Source organism: Dama dama, chromosome 31 (assembly GCF_033118175.1).
Source record: "Dama dama isolate Ldn47 chromosome 31, ASM3311817v1, whole genome shotgun sequence".
Taxonomy (NCBI): Eukaryota; Metazoa; Chordata; class Mammalia; order Artiodactyla; family Cervidae; genus Dama; species Dama dama.
Genome location: NC_083711.1, coordinates 34,134,122 through 34,152,183, shown reverse-complemented (window position 1 = coordinate 34,152,183; position 18,062 = coordinate 34,134,122). Strand labels below are relative to the sequence as shown.

The 18,062-nt window shown below is 33.8% G+C and overlaps 1 protein-coding gene and 1 non-coding gene across 3 annotated transcripts in view; both read left to right on the top strand.

Moving 5' to 3' along the window:
- Positions 1-18,062, top strand: part of GBE1 (1,4-alpha-glucan branching enzyme 1) — a 289,682-nt gene that overhangs the window by 123,296 nt on the left and 148,324 nt on the right. The window lies entirely within an intron of this gene.
- On the top strand, positions 15,344-15,450 carry LOC133050253 (U6 spliceosomal RNA). Its single transcript, XR_009691570.1, has one exon. It is a non-coding gene; the product is annotated as a U6 spliceosomal RNA (small nuclear RNA).

Genomic DNA, 18,062 nt, shown 5'->3' with positions numbered 1-18,062 from the left:
TCAATGCAGTACCGTGTCTCACCTCAATATCTAATATGTGCTCGATACCATGTGACAATACTCCTGTGCAACTGCCCACTAGATGCCTTTGACATTATGATGGTATCAATGCTTCCTACATCTCTGAGGATACATATCTCCATGTTCTCTTGAGTGGTGGTAATAACATAATAGATACAAACATGGGCTTCAACTGCGCTGCCTGTGTTCACTTGCAGTTTCCAACACCTGCTAACAGTGTGACCTTTGGCTAATCATTCTCTTATCCCAGTAGCTCTTAAACTGGGAATAATAATCATACTTGTCCCCTTGAATTGGTGGGAGGGTAAAAACCCTCACAACAATGCCTGGTAAGTTAGTTAATACCCTGTAAGCTCAACTATTTTCTTTTCCATGCATGCGTGTAGAAGCCATGATTTTTAGCCTTTAGTTCTCACATCTTTGTAGACTTTGTGAGCACAGATTAAATATTTTATAAACTGGCATAATAAGGCAGTCAGTATCTGATAAGTCTGTAAATCAGCATTATCTCCCTCCCTACAAAATGCTCTGTTTCCTGAGATTCAGTTGGTGTGTTTATGGAATTATTCCACCAGTGTCTAACCAGAGTGTTTATAGAAACTGTATACTTTGCCTAACACTTATTTATGTAAAGAATTTTTTGTGCTTTTGAGCATTCATTTTCTTAACTCAAAGTTTACATTTTAAGAATCTTGGAACTATGTATAAAATCTCTGTACAACTTTAAAAGAAATCTTAATGAAATGTTATGGGAGAGATCAAGGAGATTGTAAAACAAAATGAAACTACCACAGTGAAGATGGATAGAGAATCCTTAATGAAGAAAGGAACTATTGGAAATAAGAAAAGCTAGTTGTTTTGAGACTAATCAAATACAAGTACTGGTTGTGAATAATCAATAAGATCTAATCAATGTGAAAAACGCATATCATAGGAAATGTATTTGAAGTGAACTTAGTTACTGTTGTCATACTGTGTGTGTGTGAGTCGTTCAGTCTTGTCTGACTCTTTGCGACTCCATGGGGTGTAGCCCACCAGGATCCTTCATCCTTCCAGGTAAGAATCCTGGTGTGGGTTGCCATTTCCTTCTCCAGGGGTTCTCAGACTCTATACATGTTTTTGTCCATCCGATAACCAAGTAAGTCTGTCATATTTTGGTGAAGACAACTTCCATAGTCTTTTCAAGTGACCTCTAATAAGTCACAAGAACAGATCTGGCTGTTTCTGCTTGTGACTCCTGATTCTTGTCAACCATATATTGACTTGCCACGTACTATAGTTATTTTGTGTTTCATGTAATTGCTCAAATACAGTATGCTGAAATTTGCCTAAAACATTTTAATTTATAATAATTTATCAGCAGCATACAGATAAAACAACTTTCTTAGGCTAATGGGTAATAAGAATATAGTCTGAAAGAGAGATGCCTTTGCAAAAAGATGGATAACTTTAATACATTTGTAGCCTTATTAAAGGGTAAGTCACACACATAAATTGTATACTACCAAGCAAATACTATTTTTCTTAGATCAAGTGTTTTATATTGTTTATAAATGATCTTTATTAATTTATGAAGAGAGGGCTTCTATGACTAGACTTACTTGAAGGATAATAATTTAAATTAGACTAAACATTGAAAGTAACAGATATTTTTTTAAAAAGGACATTTGTAGTTTAGACTTAGTAAACAATTCTGTTTTACTGGCCTAATTAGTTTAAAATAGGACTTTTTTTTTCCCCTAGAAGAATAAATGTTGAAATCAATATAGCTTAATTTTTACCTCAGCATTTCAACAGTGCCTATGTTCTTGCAGGCTTGGGATATGAGGGAAGGTAGTCCTATATATAATTATTAAATAAATTCATGTATATTGACTCAGATATCATATGTAGATTTAAGTTGCTTAATTTTAACAGAAAAAAATTTCTGAACATATTGCAAAAAAGTACATATATCTTCCAGCCATATGTGTGAACCTCAAAATCTGACAAGATCTGAGTGTACAATTCACATTTAAAAAAATAGTTTTATGTATTTATTTGGCTGTGCTGAGTCTTAGTTGTAGGATCTTCCATCTTTGCGTGGCATGCGGGATCTTTTAGTCCTGGCATATGGGATTGAGTTTCCTGACCAGATATTGAACCCAGGCCCCCTGCATTGGAAGTGTGGAGCCTTAGCCACACTGCGGAAACCCTAGCCACCAGGAAGTCCCTGCAAGTGGCATTTAATACGAAGAATAAAGGCTCATATTCTCATTTGTAAACCAGTGTAGCCTTCCAGCTTATTTACCACTCTCAAAGGATCTGCCATTCTCTGGTCTCCTGTAAACTTAAGGTTCTTTTACTTTTGTCCTTCACTTTAAGTTGAGAAATTTAGCTGAATCTACCTCTGTAGGGTTTCTTGAATATTCTTCTTTCCATTGGTAGTTCTGGCCAATACTGTCTTTTGTCTAAATTACTCCTGTGGCATTTCCACCACAAAAGACAGTAATTTTCAAAGGTAACTTTGTATCACCATCACAGAGGACTAGGGCTCTGTGCTTTTAAATAGCTCGTGATGATTTGGTGGGTGACAGGTTTGGAATTACTGGCCTCATAGAAATAACACTGAGCCAGGGGTCAGGCTCTTCGGGTCATAGTATAACCATTAATAATCAGTTTACTGATTTTATATCTTGGTTCCTCAGGTTATTTGTTCAATACATTTCTATTTTACGTGTCACAAATAATGACTTTGTGAAGATACTTTTAAAAGATGAAAATAATCTAATTATGTAAATCATTATTTTAATCTTATACTTGACACCTTTTTTTTTAAATCTGTTAACCCAATCCTAAACTCCGACTTTCTTCATTAATTGAATAATTTTTGTTGTTATAAACGTTCTTCTGGTCAGTGTGCTAGTTTTTTATTTGGAGATTTGTGTGATCCTCTAGAATCAGGTTTTGATCTTTCACTGAATTTGTTTCTTTCCACTTTTGGATTCTCCTTATTCCATTCACTTCCTTGAATGGCCCATTTTCTGTATTCTGCTTTTACGAATCCATTTCTTTCTTCGGAATGGCTGAGAAGTTCCTTCCTTATTGAAATAACATAATGATTAAATATCAGTTTTCATACAGCCTCAGAACTTACATATACTTATTTTTTTGGTATTATGTTATCCTGTTCTGTTTCTGTCTGTATTTGTCCATATGTATACGTATGTACCTATACACAGTGTATAGGTACATCATGCTCTTCATGATGAGCATCCTCAAATTTGCAAACAAGAAGGAATTTTCTAGCTCATCCTTGTCCAACGTGCTTGTTTCAGTTAGGAAAGCTGAATTTTAAGGAAGTTATAGCTTTTTCCCAAGATCATGCCTTTCTTCAAGTTAGCAAAGTCTGAGCTTACAAAATACCAGCTCATTAATCCTCATCGCAAAATAAATGATCTGCACTTGCTTAAGGTATGAATAGGAAAACATTAGTAGTTTTTTTTTTTTTTTTTTGTGGTAGTATTTTTTTATGACTCTGACGTCTTCCAGAGATAATATTGATAATATTGTCCAGAGATAATATTGTCCTTTAATGAGTTTAAGTTATTAGAGCATTTCAGTTTGAACTTAAAAAAATTATTTTGAGTGTTCATCATATTAAAGGTACTATTTTAAGCATTTTATTTGCTGAATAGCTTGTTCTGTTTTAACCCTTGCTTAACAGTCAGTCCTATGATGTATGTTTTTTGCTTACTCGCTAAGTCCTGTCCAACTTGCCCTCCAGGCTTCTTGGTCCATAGGATTTCCCAGGCAAGAATACTGGAGTGGGTTGCCATTTATGAGGTATAGATACTACCATTATTCCCAGTTTTAGCTGAAGAAAGTGGATGTTGACTAGATTAAGTATCTTGTTTGATCTCATAAGTGACTGAAACAATAATAAAACTCAGATGCTTATCTTCTATTTTATCCTCTGTGATATACTGACTTATGTAGAAGTTGGGAGAACTGTAGTTAATCAACTCACTCAAACTTGATTTTAAATGTGTGGAAACATGGTGATTTGGCCACATGCTGATCAAGAGAAACAAACCATCTTATTTTTAACTGTAATTACATAGAAAGTGGATAAGATAAATACATATGGTAAATAGCATCTTGAATAAATAGGTGCCCTGTTTTCGAGTGTTTTTGCTTGCTTGCATTTTGTATTTAAATGTTTATGTGTATGTATTTAACCTACAACAGTTCTGCATTCTTTTTAGAAATACTTGTTCAGAAAGTGATACCATTGCTTTTATCAAGTTGATTCATATTTTGGATTTGATGCTATCTCTTCTTTCCTCATTGGCGTTTTTTTCTTTGGTTGTAATATAGCAAAAAGATTTCTTTTGCTTTGAGCTTTTTAATTCATTGATTACTTTTTCTTAATTTAGAAACTAGATTATATTCTTTTTTCCCCCAAAAGATGCAATGCATTTTTAAAGATCTGATTTAATTTACAAAATCAGTTTTGTAAGCATTGTTTCAGTAGGAAACCCCTAGGTACAGCATTTAATATTCATATTTTTAATAATCCCTGAAGAAAATGGATAGCATTCTGTCTCTAGTTTTTCTGAATAATACTGAATCTTATTTTCATATAATAATCAGGACCATAGTTTCTAGTAACCATAACATCTGGGAATCTATGTTTTTTTTCAAAATTTAAACACCGTGAGACTTCTGTAATATTTTTATTCTCCAATTGAGAGCTCCATAAAAGAGTTGGAACAGTTTCCACTTTATTATTGTGGATCATGATATTTTTCATAGATTTTACTATGCTCTTTAGGCAATTAAAATCATAAGGCTAAAGTAAACACATAATTTAAGTTTTTTCCTTAAAATTATTTTATTTCAGTAACTTAGTGAGTTGTGTTTGAATATATCACGTATGTATCCAGTTAATACGTTTGTGGCAGTGGAGTTTTATCTCCCTCTTTTGGAAAGCCAAGGCATGACATTTTGATTAAGATTAATTCTTTAGTTTTTCAGTTTATATAATTTCCTGAACAATAGGTATAAAAATGAATATTTTTCTTTGGAGTGGTTCCAAAGATTTGGAGTGGTTCCAAAATTTCCTTTGGAATTTTGGAACATTGATAAAAAACATTAAACTTTTTTTTCCCTTTGCTTTCACTTTTCATCCATATGGTCATATGTTTGTTAAGCATTGGGTACGTAGTACAGGGCGCATGATATGAGTTTCAACCCAGGGAAACCTTGTTTTGAGATTTCAGTGCTTTCATTTTTACTTTAAGAAGGGTCAATTTTACTGTTTTGTAATTATTAAACATGATTCATAACATCATTAAAAAAACAAAAACAAGACTTAAATATAATTAAGGAAGATGGAAAACAGCAAAGTAGCTCTTCTCAAAATTAACAGCCTGACTCTTCCTCCTACCATCCGCTGTTTTAGTTTTTGAGTATTCTTCCTGATCTGTTTTTAGGCATTTATAGACTGTCTGTCTCCTTATCTTTCTGCCTCTCTGTATTTTTATGCTTTAAAAAAAAAAAAAACCTCATAAAAATGTGATTATTTTATGCCTGCTGGTTCTCAGTTTTCTTTTTTCCCCTCACTCACTATATCATGAAAATTTCCAAAGGTACATTACTATTTTGCTTACTTAAATAAACTCCATACACATATGAAGAGAGTGCTATATAAATATATAAGCTAGAAACTGATATTTAAGCATTCTACTTTGACATACTATTATAAAAAGAAATAAAATCTTATTAATATGCAATGTGTATCACACAAATCTATTTCTTTTTCTAACTAAAGTAATTTTATAATAATTTTGTCTTGTCTTGAGGTATTAAGATCAGAGTTCTACCTTCATTACCGTTGTTTAGGACAGCATTTGTGTTTTCTACCCTCCCTGCTATTTGCAGCTGAGCCTTAAAAGTGCTCTGAATTCACCTGTGTAAATTGTTCAGTGGTGTTGAGTATCTTGCTGGATATGGTCTTAGATTTTATTTTGCAGTGCTGCCTATTTTGCAGACTATGAAGAAGTACTTCAGATTTAAAGATTTTCAATTAATCATTACCATATCCCAAGATGACTACATAAATGTTATATAAAAGAAAGTTTTCAAGAGTCAAAAATAGGCTCTTATTTAAACAGTCTCATGACTAAATCGGTTTGGTAGTTTTCATTTGTTTACTTAATTTTCATAAATTACTTTCAGAATGTAATTATTTAATCAGTTTCCCTAAAAGTTTGAAAATACTACTTCAGTCTGCAGAATCTAAATGGAGTTCATATAACAATATATATATGTGTGTATATAGATATATATATATAACTATTATGAAACATGGTTGTGAACTGCCTCTGAATTTAAGGGAAAAACTCTCAGGCTTTATTTCATATACAAAGTCAGAATTCAATGAAATAGTGTAAATTGAATAATATACAAGTAATGGCTTTTGTTTATTGCCTTTGGAAGTAACTGTCATTGACATGCATATTTATATTAAACTGGATTTAGTCCATTATTATGCTAAATATTGTTAGTTTATGATGGCCAATTAATTCTATTTTATTAACTTAAGAAGTCACATTTACAGTCCTGTTGAGAGGTTTGAAGCAATGATAATAATGAAGTAATAATCCAGGATGACTTGTACTGCTAATTAGTGGGTGATTTTTGCACACCTCTGTTCATGCAAATATTTTCATCATCCTTTCAAATAAATCTGCAAGTTAGACATGAAAGTACACCTTACCTGTAAATCTTACTGTGGATACTTAATTTTTTAAAAAATTTTATATTGAAGTATAGTTGATTAGCAATGTTGTGCTAGTTTCAGATATACAGCAAAGTGATTCAATTATACATATACTTGTATCTATTCTTAAATTCTTTTCCCATTTAGGTTGTTATAGAGTATTGAGTAGAGTTCCCTGTGCTGTACATTAGATAGTTGTTGGTTATCTGTTTTAAATGTAGCAGTGTGTGCATGTCAGTGTCTTAAGTATTTGGTTGATGATTAAAGCAGTTATAAGCTATTCTATAAGCATGGTCTTAGTGTAACCATACACTGTGTTGTAAATAGTTGTTTTTCAACTGAGCATCAATCCTTTCTGTTTACTACTGAGACATGGACTCATTTTAAAATTATTCTATCAAAAGTAATTCTAACATCTGTAGAATTAACCTTGGTGCTTTCTTTTTCATTTCAATGCTTTTTTTTTTTTGGTCATTTTAGGCCCAGGTTTGGGCATACCTGTGGCTTTCCTGGTAACTCAAATGGTAAAGAATATGCCTGCAGTGTGGGAGACCCAGGCTCAATCCCTGGTTCAGGAAGATCCCCTGGAGAAAGGAATGGCTACCCACTCCAGTATTGCCCCAGAGAATTCCGTGGATAGAGGACCCTGGCGGGCTGTAGTCCACAGGGTGGCATAGTTGGACATGCCTGAGTGAATAACGCTTTTACTTTTTCTTATACTGTTTGTCTTCTAGTGCTGTTATTTTCTAGACATATCTTGGGAGTTTTCTATTTTCACCCATCTAACCTTGAAATCTGGTCCATTCTCCTCCAATTCTTTAGGCCTGTACTTTCCAGGTTCTACCTCCAACTTTTTCTTACATGAGCCTGCTTCTCCACTGCTTTTTTCAAACTTACTTTGACTCTATAATATCTCATAATTCAAATTTGATGTATTCTTTTAAACTCTTGCCCTATTTTAGGTCAAACTATCTTTTTCTTCTCTTGCATGGTAAGAGTACTTTTTTCAAATCCCAGTTTAGGCTCAAAGTATTCTCCCCTTGCCCACAACATTTTCTCTGTTTCCTCTGAGGACTCCTGTGTATTGCCAACATCTGCTTCCTTTTGCATGATAATCATAACAACCCTGCTTATAAAATTTTAATTTTAAATTTAGTTTAAAACCGAATGCAGGATGAAAAGAATTTTCCCCACGCAAACACTTTTTGTGTGATTATTTCTCATGAAAAAGCTGATTCTGAATGTATATGTAATTGTATATAATGAAAGTGAAGTCGCTCAGTCGTGTCCAACTCTTTGCGACCCCGTGGACTGTAGCCTACCAGGCTCCTCCGTCCGTGGGATACTCCAGGCAAGAATACTGGAGTGGGTTGCCATGCCCTTTTAAAGGGGTACAAATGGAAATTGAGTCTTTGAGCTAATTAATTGTGGCATGTCAGTTGTCTTTGAGTTTTCTACTGCTCATGCCTATGTAGATTTATTATAATTTTACTAGATTAAGTATCATTCAGGGTTCTTAGGCAAAATGGTTGCTATCCATATGATTTGACTGAAGTATTAGTTTCTTTCTTCCAGACCTTGCTTGGGTGTGTCTACTAGATGCAGAAACCTAGCTGCAAGGGATTGTGAAAAATGTGACTGTAAGCTTTCCATCATTTCTATATTAGGGGGAAATGCCAGAAAGTGATTTGACTGACTGAAGAGCCAATATCATCTACAGCTTTTAAATGAAGACTATAAATGGGATTCCTAAGAATGCCATTGAAAAGTATTGAAAAGACAATCATTCAATTTTAGTAATGGCATTTAAAGCAACCATGATAAATATCGTTTTGCAATATGATTTATGTGATACATAGTATAGAAATTGTGAAATATTTTAAATTATGGCTAAACTATAAGATAAGATCAGAAACTTGAATAGATTCTCCATACTCTTTTATGAGGTCTTCTTAAGTGCAGTGGAAATTTTTTGATAAATAAATCAGTGAATATTCATGGGTGTACTCAGGACCACAAATGAATAAATTTTGAGCTAGCATGGTTGCCTTTCATGATTGAAAGTTTACAAAATGATTGAGAATAATTAGGGAGATTAGACTATGAAGAATGAAGACAAATTATAATTTATTATTGAATAAGAAATAAAAATTCAAAATAGTTTGAGACAAATTTTATTGCAAAATATGTTGTGCCATCTGCAAAGGTGTTTATTACGATCGAGGTTTAGAAAATAGGTTCCCTATAACTTTAGTGTTGGTTTTCTTTCCTGCATGATAACTTTTTAAAAGTAAAAATCTATCCTTTTCTATTGTCACACTGGTCCCCTGTGGCTACTTTGTCTTTTGTTTTCTCAGGTCGAGCTTTTGTCTCCTAAGATACTAGACTGCAGCCACAGAGTCAGAATCAAGAGTGACAGGTAGGGTAGTGATAATGGATAGAATTAGGACTCTAGCATCTTTATTTTTAAATGTTCCTCAGGTAGTTCTCATTGTTCATCCAAGGTTGCAAACTACTGTCAAAGACACATATAAAAGTCTAATACTCTCTCTACTGAATTCAGGGCACATGTTCATATTCCAAACATGTCACAGTTCAGCGTATACAAATCAATTTCCACAAATGTTTAATTCCCTCTGTTAAGGCCACAAGGGAATGTATAATACATGTTGGAAAGATAACCATAAAACGTTTTCTTTTTCTTTTTTAGTGCTTATGGAGGTGAATCACGGGTATCTAGAAAATTAAACTATCCATAAATACATGTTTCCTGATTGCTCCCTTTATGTGAACATTGATTCTAGAAATACTTTAAATGTATTAACAGACTCTCTTTTTCTTGTATCCATGTACTGTGAAATATTTTGCACTATTTTATAGTCTTTAATTCTTTTGTCGTTCAATATGAGCATAGTAGATTTTAAATATGATTATAAAATCTGGAGATTTGAACACTTTCATTTTTCTTTAGGAGTATCATTTTTAATAAAAGTATTTTGTGCTTTTTTAAAATTATGTAGGCATTAATTTTTTTCAGTGGAGCTTTTGTTTAGTATTTGCAGTATCTGATCTTTTATTGATGTGTTAGAAAACAGAAGAAAATCACATTTTGTTACTATTTAGGTGAGTGTTATTTTTAGTTATAGTTAATAGAAGTATTTGCACTTTGGCCCAGTAATAATAGTGAATTCAAATAATAATACCCACAAGACCATTTTTGCATGAACATACTATATATAATCTTTTTATGATTTGAATATTTGCATTTAAGCTGAGTTCTTTTATTGGGTGGCACAGTTAACTGCATGTTAAATATCAACATTAATTTTTAATCCTCTTCAATGTAAAGTTGTTTTTTCACTCTTCATTCTGTTCATCTTTAACATCTTTCAAATATGCCAGTAAGCCATAAGTTTCCCCAAGTGACTCACTTTGCTCCTGTTTGGGAAAAAAAAAAAAGAGTTTTTTTTGTGTGTGTGTATCCTGTGCTAATAGTCAGTCATGTCCGACTGTGACTCCGTGGACTGTAGCCCGCCAGGCTCCTCTGTCCATGGGATTCTCCAGGCCAGAATACTGGAGTGGGTTGCCATGCCCTCCTCCAGGGGATCTTCCCAAGGCAGGGATTGAACCCAGGTCTCCTGCATTTCAGGTGGACTCTTTACCAGCTGAGCTTCCAGGGTAGCCTGTGAGTAAAGTAAATATTATATGTATAACATTTATTTTATGAAATATGTATTTGTATATTTGGAAACAGTGAACCATAAGTCACTGCATTTCAGCCCATTATTGTCTGAGCCTCATGCAGAAATCAGGTGGGTATCCTGTGTGCTTTTATTGAGTTTCCCTGTTTCTCCAGAGAGCTTGTCACACTTGGAGATCCAAGTTCATTTGCTGTTCTGTGTCTTCGCTATCTATATAAGATGGGAATACCTATGTTTAATAATTTAAATACACTTCAGTTGGGAAGGTTTAAGTTAAATGACCCCATTGTGGAGACTCATATTTTTCACTACTTCTTCCCATCGTCGCTGTCTATCAGTTGACAAGAAATTATCCAAATGCATATTTTGAGTTTCATCTCCCACATGTTCTCATTATCTGTTTCTCATTATATTGTCAATTTTATTGGTTTCTCATTAGATGGGTGTACCATGTATTTTGTCATTCATACATACCTATTTGTAGCTTTTCCTCTGATAGAAACTGCACCTGACAAAATATGTGACTTTTGTGAAAGGCAAGAGTGACAGTGTTGTAGTCTGTATTATTAAACTTTAATTTATAAAGAATATGTAAATGTTACTCTGAATTCTTTTCATTATTAACTGTTTTCTTTATTTAACAGTGATTAGTTATATTCTTGGAGATAGTGTATATTAAGTATATTTGTTTTCTCAAAAGATCTTATGATATTTAGAATTACATATTCTATATTTAGTTTCTGGAGTTTTTCTAAATTTCTGTTAAGGTGGTGAATGAATTCTCCCCCAACCCCCTCCACTTTATATTTTACTTCATTACAGTAGCACTTAGAATGATTGCTTAAGAATCATGTTCCTTTCTTTTCAAATGATTCAACTTATCACCATATAGACTTTTATAATTATACTTAATGAAGTATTTTAAAGTGAGTTTTGACTCATTCTATGATAACACCTCTCCCATCTAGCACTTCTAAAACTCCTTCTTAGTATTTTTTGTTGGTGTTATACTGGATTATACCTGTGTTTACTTAATAGAATTCTAGCCTTCACTGCCCATGGGTGAGTCTCTTTAAAGCACACCTTGAATTTCAGTAACGAAACTCACTGACTTTTTCCCCTTTTCATGGCTTTTTTTTCTTTTATTACTGTATTGATCTTCCAGTATCTTGGAAGTTTAAATCCTATATTTTTATATCATGTGTAATTCATTTGTTTTCTAGTCTAAGTTACCTAATCAATCTTTACCTGATTACAACATTGCAGCTTTGTTCCTATTCTTTTCTCTTAAGAGTAGTTATACTCACTTGCTCAGGGATATTTTCAATGCCTGCTTCCTAAATCTTGCATAATCCCTTTGGATTTTGTCTTTTTCTAGTGATGTCACTTTATAGGTTTTTGTACATGTAATGGACTTGAAATGAAGTAAACACTTTATCAGTTCTACTTAGCTGTTTATTTCTTTAAAGATTTGCCTCAGGCAAAAGACAGAAACAGAAAAATATATTATTGTTGTAATAATTTTTAACTAGGCTAGAAGGTTGGGGAACTGGGATGGAAACCTATGGGAGTAATATTCCTTTTTATGGATACAGGAGCATATGTCTCTAAATCATTCTAAATAAGGACCTGTTTTTAGGAGAAACAGTTACTGATCTTCATTTATTTCTTTTGGACAATATTCTTCCGTTTCTTTTCTCTCATGTTTTTTAAGTATTACAGAAGTGAATGTTTTTATCTCTGTAATTCTACGATTGGTGTTAAGTCAGGAGCAAAGTAGCTATAACGTATAGTCAAAAATAGTCTCTATTCAGGGCATAGGTATTCTTTATGCAACAATTTGATACAATTGGATCTGATGCTCATTTTTGACATATTATAAATTTTTTTTTGTAGCTAGTATGCTTAACCTTTTCTTTTAAGGCATTTTTTTTTTTGTTTGTTTTTAGTGCCTTCATTTTCATTAGAGAAATCCTTTAACTGTTCCTACTCAAGCTATTGTTATAAGACTTAACCTTGAAAAATTTCTTATTTCTTATTAAAAATGGGAAAGAAAAAAAAAACACCCTGACTTGTGATGGCGTGTTTTAAGATAAATTTTATTCAAAGCTTAGGGGACAGGCATGCAAAAGTAGGAAGTCAAGAAACACCTGGAGGAAGAGACAAATTTGGCCTTGGAGTACAGAATGAAGCAGGGCAAAGGCTAGTAGAGTTTTGCCAAGAGAACGCACTGGTCATAGCAAACACCCTCTTCCAACAACATAAGAGAAGACTCTATACATGGACATCACCAGATGGCTAACACCAAAAACAGATTGATTATATTCTTTGCAGCCAAAGATGGAGAAGCTGTGTACAGTCAGCAAAAACAAGACCAGGAGTTGACTGTGGCTCAGATCATGAACTCCTTATTGCCAAATTCAGACTTAAATTGAAGAAAGTGGGGAAAACCACTAGATCATTCAGGTATGACCTAAATCAACTCTCTTACGATTTTACAGTGGAAGTGAGAATTAGATTTAAGGGGCTAGATCTGATAGACAGAGTACGTGATGAACTGTGGATGGAGGTTCATGATATTGTACAGGAGACAGGGATCAAGACCATCCCCATGGAAAAGAAATGCAAAAAAGCAAAATGGCTATCTGAGGAGGGCTTACAAATAGCTGTGAAAAGAAGAGAAGCAAAAAGCAAAGGAGAAAAGGAAAGATATACCCATTTGAATGCAGAGTTCCAAAGAATAGCAAGGAGAGATAAGAAAGCCTTCCTTAGTGATCAGTGCAAAGAAATAGAGGAAAACAACAGAATGGGAAAGACTAGAGATCTCTTCAAGATAATTAGAGATACCAAGGGAACATTTCATGCAAAGATGGGCTCAATAAAGGACAGAAATGGTATGGACCTAACAGAAGCAGAAGATATTAAGAAGAGGTGGCAAGAATACACAGAAGAACTATACAAAAAAGATCTTCATGACCCAGATAATCACGATGGTGTGATCACTCACCTAGAGCCAGATATCCTGGAATGTGAAGTCAAATGGGCCTTAGGAAACGTCACTATGAACAAAGCTAGTGGAGGTGATGGAATTCCAGTTGAGCAATTTCAAATCCTGAAAGATGATACTGTGAACTTGCTGCACTCAATATGCCAGCAAATTTGGAAAACTCAGCAGTGGCCACAGGACTGGAAAAGGTCAGTTTTCATTCCATTCCCAAAAAAGGCAATGGCAAAGAATGCTCAAACTACTGCACAATTGCACTCATCTCACATGCTAGTAAAGTAATGCTCAAAATTCTCTAAGCCAGGTTTCAGCAATACATGAACCATGACCTTCCAGATGTTCAAGCTGGATTTAGAAAAGGCAGAGGAACCAGAGATCAAATTGCCAACATTTGCTGAATCATTGAAAAAGCAAGAGAATTCCAGAAAAACATTTATTTCTGCTTTATTGACTATGCCAAAGCCTTTGACTGTGTGGATCACAATAAACTGTGGAAAATTCTGAAAGAGATGGGAATACCAGACCACCTGACCTGCCTCTTGAGAAACCTGTATGCTGGTCAGGAAGCCACAGTTAGAACTGGACATGGAATAATAGACTGGTTCCAAATATGGAAAGGAGTACGTCAAGGCTGTATATTATCACCCTGCTTATTTAACTTATATGCAGAGTACATCATGAGAAACCCTGGGCTGGATGAAGCACAAGCTGAAATCAAGATTGCTGGGAGAAATATCAATAACCTCATATATGCAGATGACACGACCCTTAAGCCAGAAAACGAAGAACTAAAGACCCTCTTGATGAAAGTGAAAGAGGAGCGCGGAAATGTTGGCTTAAAGCTCAACATTCAGAAAACTAAGATCATGGCATCTGATCACATCACTTCTTGGCAAATAGATGGGGAAACAGTGAAAACAGTGTCTGGCTTTATTTTTAGGGGGACTCCAAAATCACTGCAGATGGTGACTGCAGCCATGAAATTCAAAGACACATACTCCTTGGAAGGAAAGTTTTGACCAACTTAGATAGCATATTAAAAAGCAGAGACATTACTTTGTCAACAAAGGTCCATGTAGTCAAAGCTATGGTTTTTCCACTAGTTATGTATGGAAGTGAGAGTTGGACTATAAAGAAAGCTGAGAGCCAAAGAATTGATGCTTTTGAATTGTGGTGTTGGAGAAGACTCTTGAGAGTCTTGGACTGCAAGGAAATCCAACCAGTCCATCCTAAAGGAAATCAGTCCTGGCATTCATTGTTAGGATTGATGTTGAAGCTGAAACTCCAATATTTTGGCCACCTGATGCAAAGAACTGACTCATTTGAAAAGACCCTGATGCTAGAAAAGATTGAGGACAGGAGGAGAAGGGGACAACAGAGGATAAGATGTTTAGATGGCATCAGTTACTCAGTGGACATGAGTTTGAGTAAACTCTGGGAGTTGGTGATGGACAGGGAGGCCTGGCGTGCTGCAGTCCATGGGTCACAAATAGTTGGACATGACGGAGCAATTGAACTGAACTGAAAATAATGGGAGCCAGTGAAAATCCATCAATAGATTACTGCTTTTGAAATTCAACTGATTTTTGTCATTTTTTGTCAAGTTGCTAGCAAGAATATTGTCTTTTCTTTTATTTTGTATAATGTCCAGTACTGCTTAACATAAGAACTTAGCCTCAGTCTAATCATTTACTCTCTTTTCTACCTCCCTCAGTCTCTGAGCATTGTAGATGTTAAGGACATCACAGGGTGTGACAGTTTTTTATGATAAGTTTATATGCGTATGACTTGTTTAAATTTTTTTGTTTAACTGAAAATTATTAAATAAGTTATGAAACAAAGATGGAAACAGTGCTTGCTTCGGCAGCACATATACTAAAATTGGAACGATATAGAGAAGATTAGCATGGACCCTGCGCAAGGATGACACGCAAAAAAAAAAAAAAAGAAGAGAAAAAAAAAATAAAAATTAAAAAAAAAAAAAGATGGAAACATAGGGCTTCCCTGGTGGCTTAGACGGTAAAGCATCTGCCTTCAATGCGGGAGACCCAGGTTCGATCCCTGGGTTGGGAAGATCCCCTGGAGAAGGAAATGGCAACCCACTCTAGTACTCTTGCCTGGAAAATTCCATGGACTAAGAAGCCTGGTAGGCTACAGTCCATGGGGTCTCAAAGAGTCAGACATGACTGAGCGACTTCACTATGAACTCTAATATCCAGAAAAATTAAAAGGAAAATTTTAAAATTTCAAATAACAAAGTAATTTTATTGGTAACCATATGAGGCTCAATATCTAAATAATGATAATGCCAATTTTAGCTCATATGTAATTCTAATCTATATATTTTTACCAATGTATTATTTGTCCTCTTATGAAAGTTTATCCACATAGTGCATTTATATAGGGGGACCTTATTATTATTAGAAAATTATTTTCTAAAAAATAATAATAACAGTAATTATTATGTTATTAGAAAACTGCCTTGATACTTTTATCAGTGTCTTAGCTTCCTTTTCTCATTAGTTGAAATATAAACTGAAGTTCACAATAAAATAAGTAGCCTTTTAATATTAGATAGTGTTTCTGATATTCCTAAATAGAAATCACAGAAAGAAGTAATATTATTGTTATTGTCAACTGATCATCTATTTATTTAAATAAATCTCTGTTAAATGAAACAAATATATCAAGTATTGGGTAAAAAAATAGCCCGTTGGCTTCTTCTTACATTAAATTTTATTTGTACCATGTAAATACTTTTTTGTTCAACCTCTGGAAATAATTACATGGGAGTAGTCTAGCAGCAAAAGCTGCACATTACAAATTCATTTTTTTTGGAAGGCTCTCATCAATTCTGAAGCTCAGCAATGATTACCTGCAGCCCATGGGGTCGCAAAGACTCAAACACAACTTAGCAGCTAAACAACAATAACAATTACTTTTTCTAATGTTCTTTTTTATTTTCGGAGAAGGCAATGGCAACCCACTCCAGTACTCTTGCCTGGAAAATCCCATGGATGGAGGAGCCTGGTAGGCTGCAGTCCACGGGGTCGTGAAGAGTTGGACATGACTGAGTGACTTCACTTTCACTTTTTGCTTTCATGCGTTGGAGAAGGAAATGGCAACCCACTCCAGTGTTCTTGCCTGGAGAATCCCAGGGACGGCAGAGCCTGGTGGGCTGCCATCTATGGGGTCACACAGAGTCGGACACGACTGAAGTGACTTAGCAGCAGCAGCAGCTTTTTTATTTTTGTCCCACTCTGTTCTAAAAGTTACTTTAAATTATTATATGTTCTTCCTGTATATATTTATCTTTCTCTCTATATACATATATATTTTTTTTCATATTTTAAAAACATGCAGTATAATACTGATATTTAGCATTGCATGTTGGTATGATTGTACCTATTTCTTTGGAAATATGTATATGTTATCAATTATATATTTTATATGCTTATATATTTATATATTACATATAATATCAATTACTTTAGATATTTTATAATAAGAGGTTATTTAAAAGAGATCATTGCTTTATCAATAGAAGTTACTTTGCTTCTTTTAACTTTGACCTGTACTCTATTAAAGTTATCTTTATTAATTTCTTTCTTTGTTTTGCTTTGTTTTTAAAGAAAAGATTTTCTTCATAGAATGTAGTTGTGATTTTACCAATATAACCTGGGCAAATTGAATTATATGTCTCAACATCTGTGCCTTTTCTCTTGATTTGCTACATTCAGTCATGAAACTGAGAGTTACATGCAATACCAGTTTACAGAATACACTAACACTTCTAACCGGTTGAACACATCCTCTGTTTTCATATAAAATTGTTGGCCACCTGAGAAACATCTTATCTCACTAATTTTCCAGTTGAAAGGAACAATATCCTTTGACAAGAAGCATTTCAAAAGATATTCCTGGATTGAATGAATATACACATAGACATAATTTTTTTACTTCTTCCCTATTTTACCAAACTATTTCTTATATTTTATATTCAAGTTTTAAATGTCAGTTTGTAAATAAAACTTTACTTCATATAGTTCATTAAGTCAATCTGAGTTTTTCTCAGGTAGAAGTTCATTTTATTCACTCCTTAATTTCATAATGTTTTTTGATGTAAACCTCCCATAAGTCAATGAAATAATTTGACTCATTGAAAAAGGAGTCTAATGTCATGTTTACTAAGTTACGAAACATTATAATTATATAAGTTTTCAATTTCCCCTGCAAAATTCATCATATTATTTTCTTTAGTATATTCTTTTAAAGTGATTTGATTTTTTTGGAGTGATATGTGGTGATATTAATGTAATTTTTAAAGTTTTGTTTTTAACATTTATACACACACATATGTGCACCTTCAGCAGAAGTCCACAAATGTGTACCCAATTCTGTAATTAATCTATTGTCAATCCTTATCAAAATACTTTTCTTCTAATGATTATAGAAGCTCTACAAGGAAATAAATTGATAGCAATATAGAAAGATACAACTGGAAGATAAAAGCTATTATTAATTTATCTGTCCATAGGCAACCATCTCAGTATTTTTTCTGTTTCTTAAA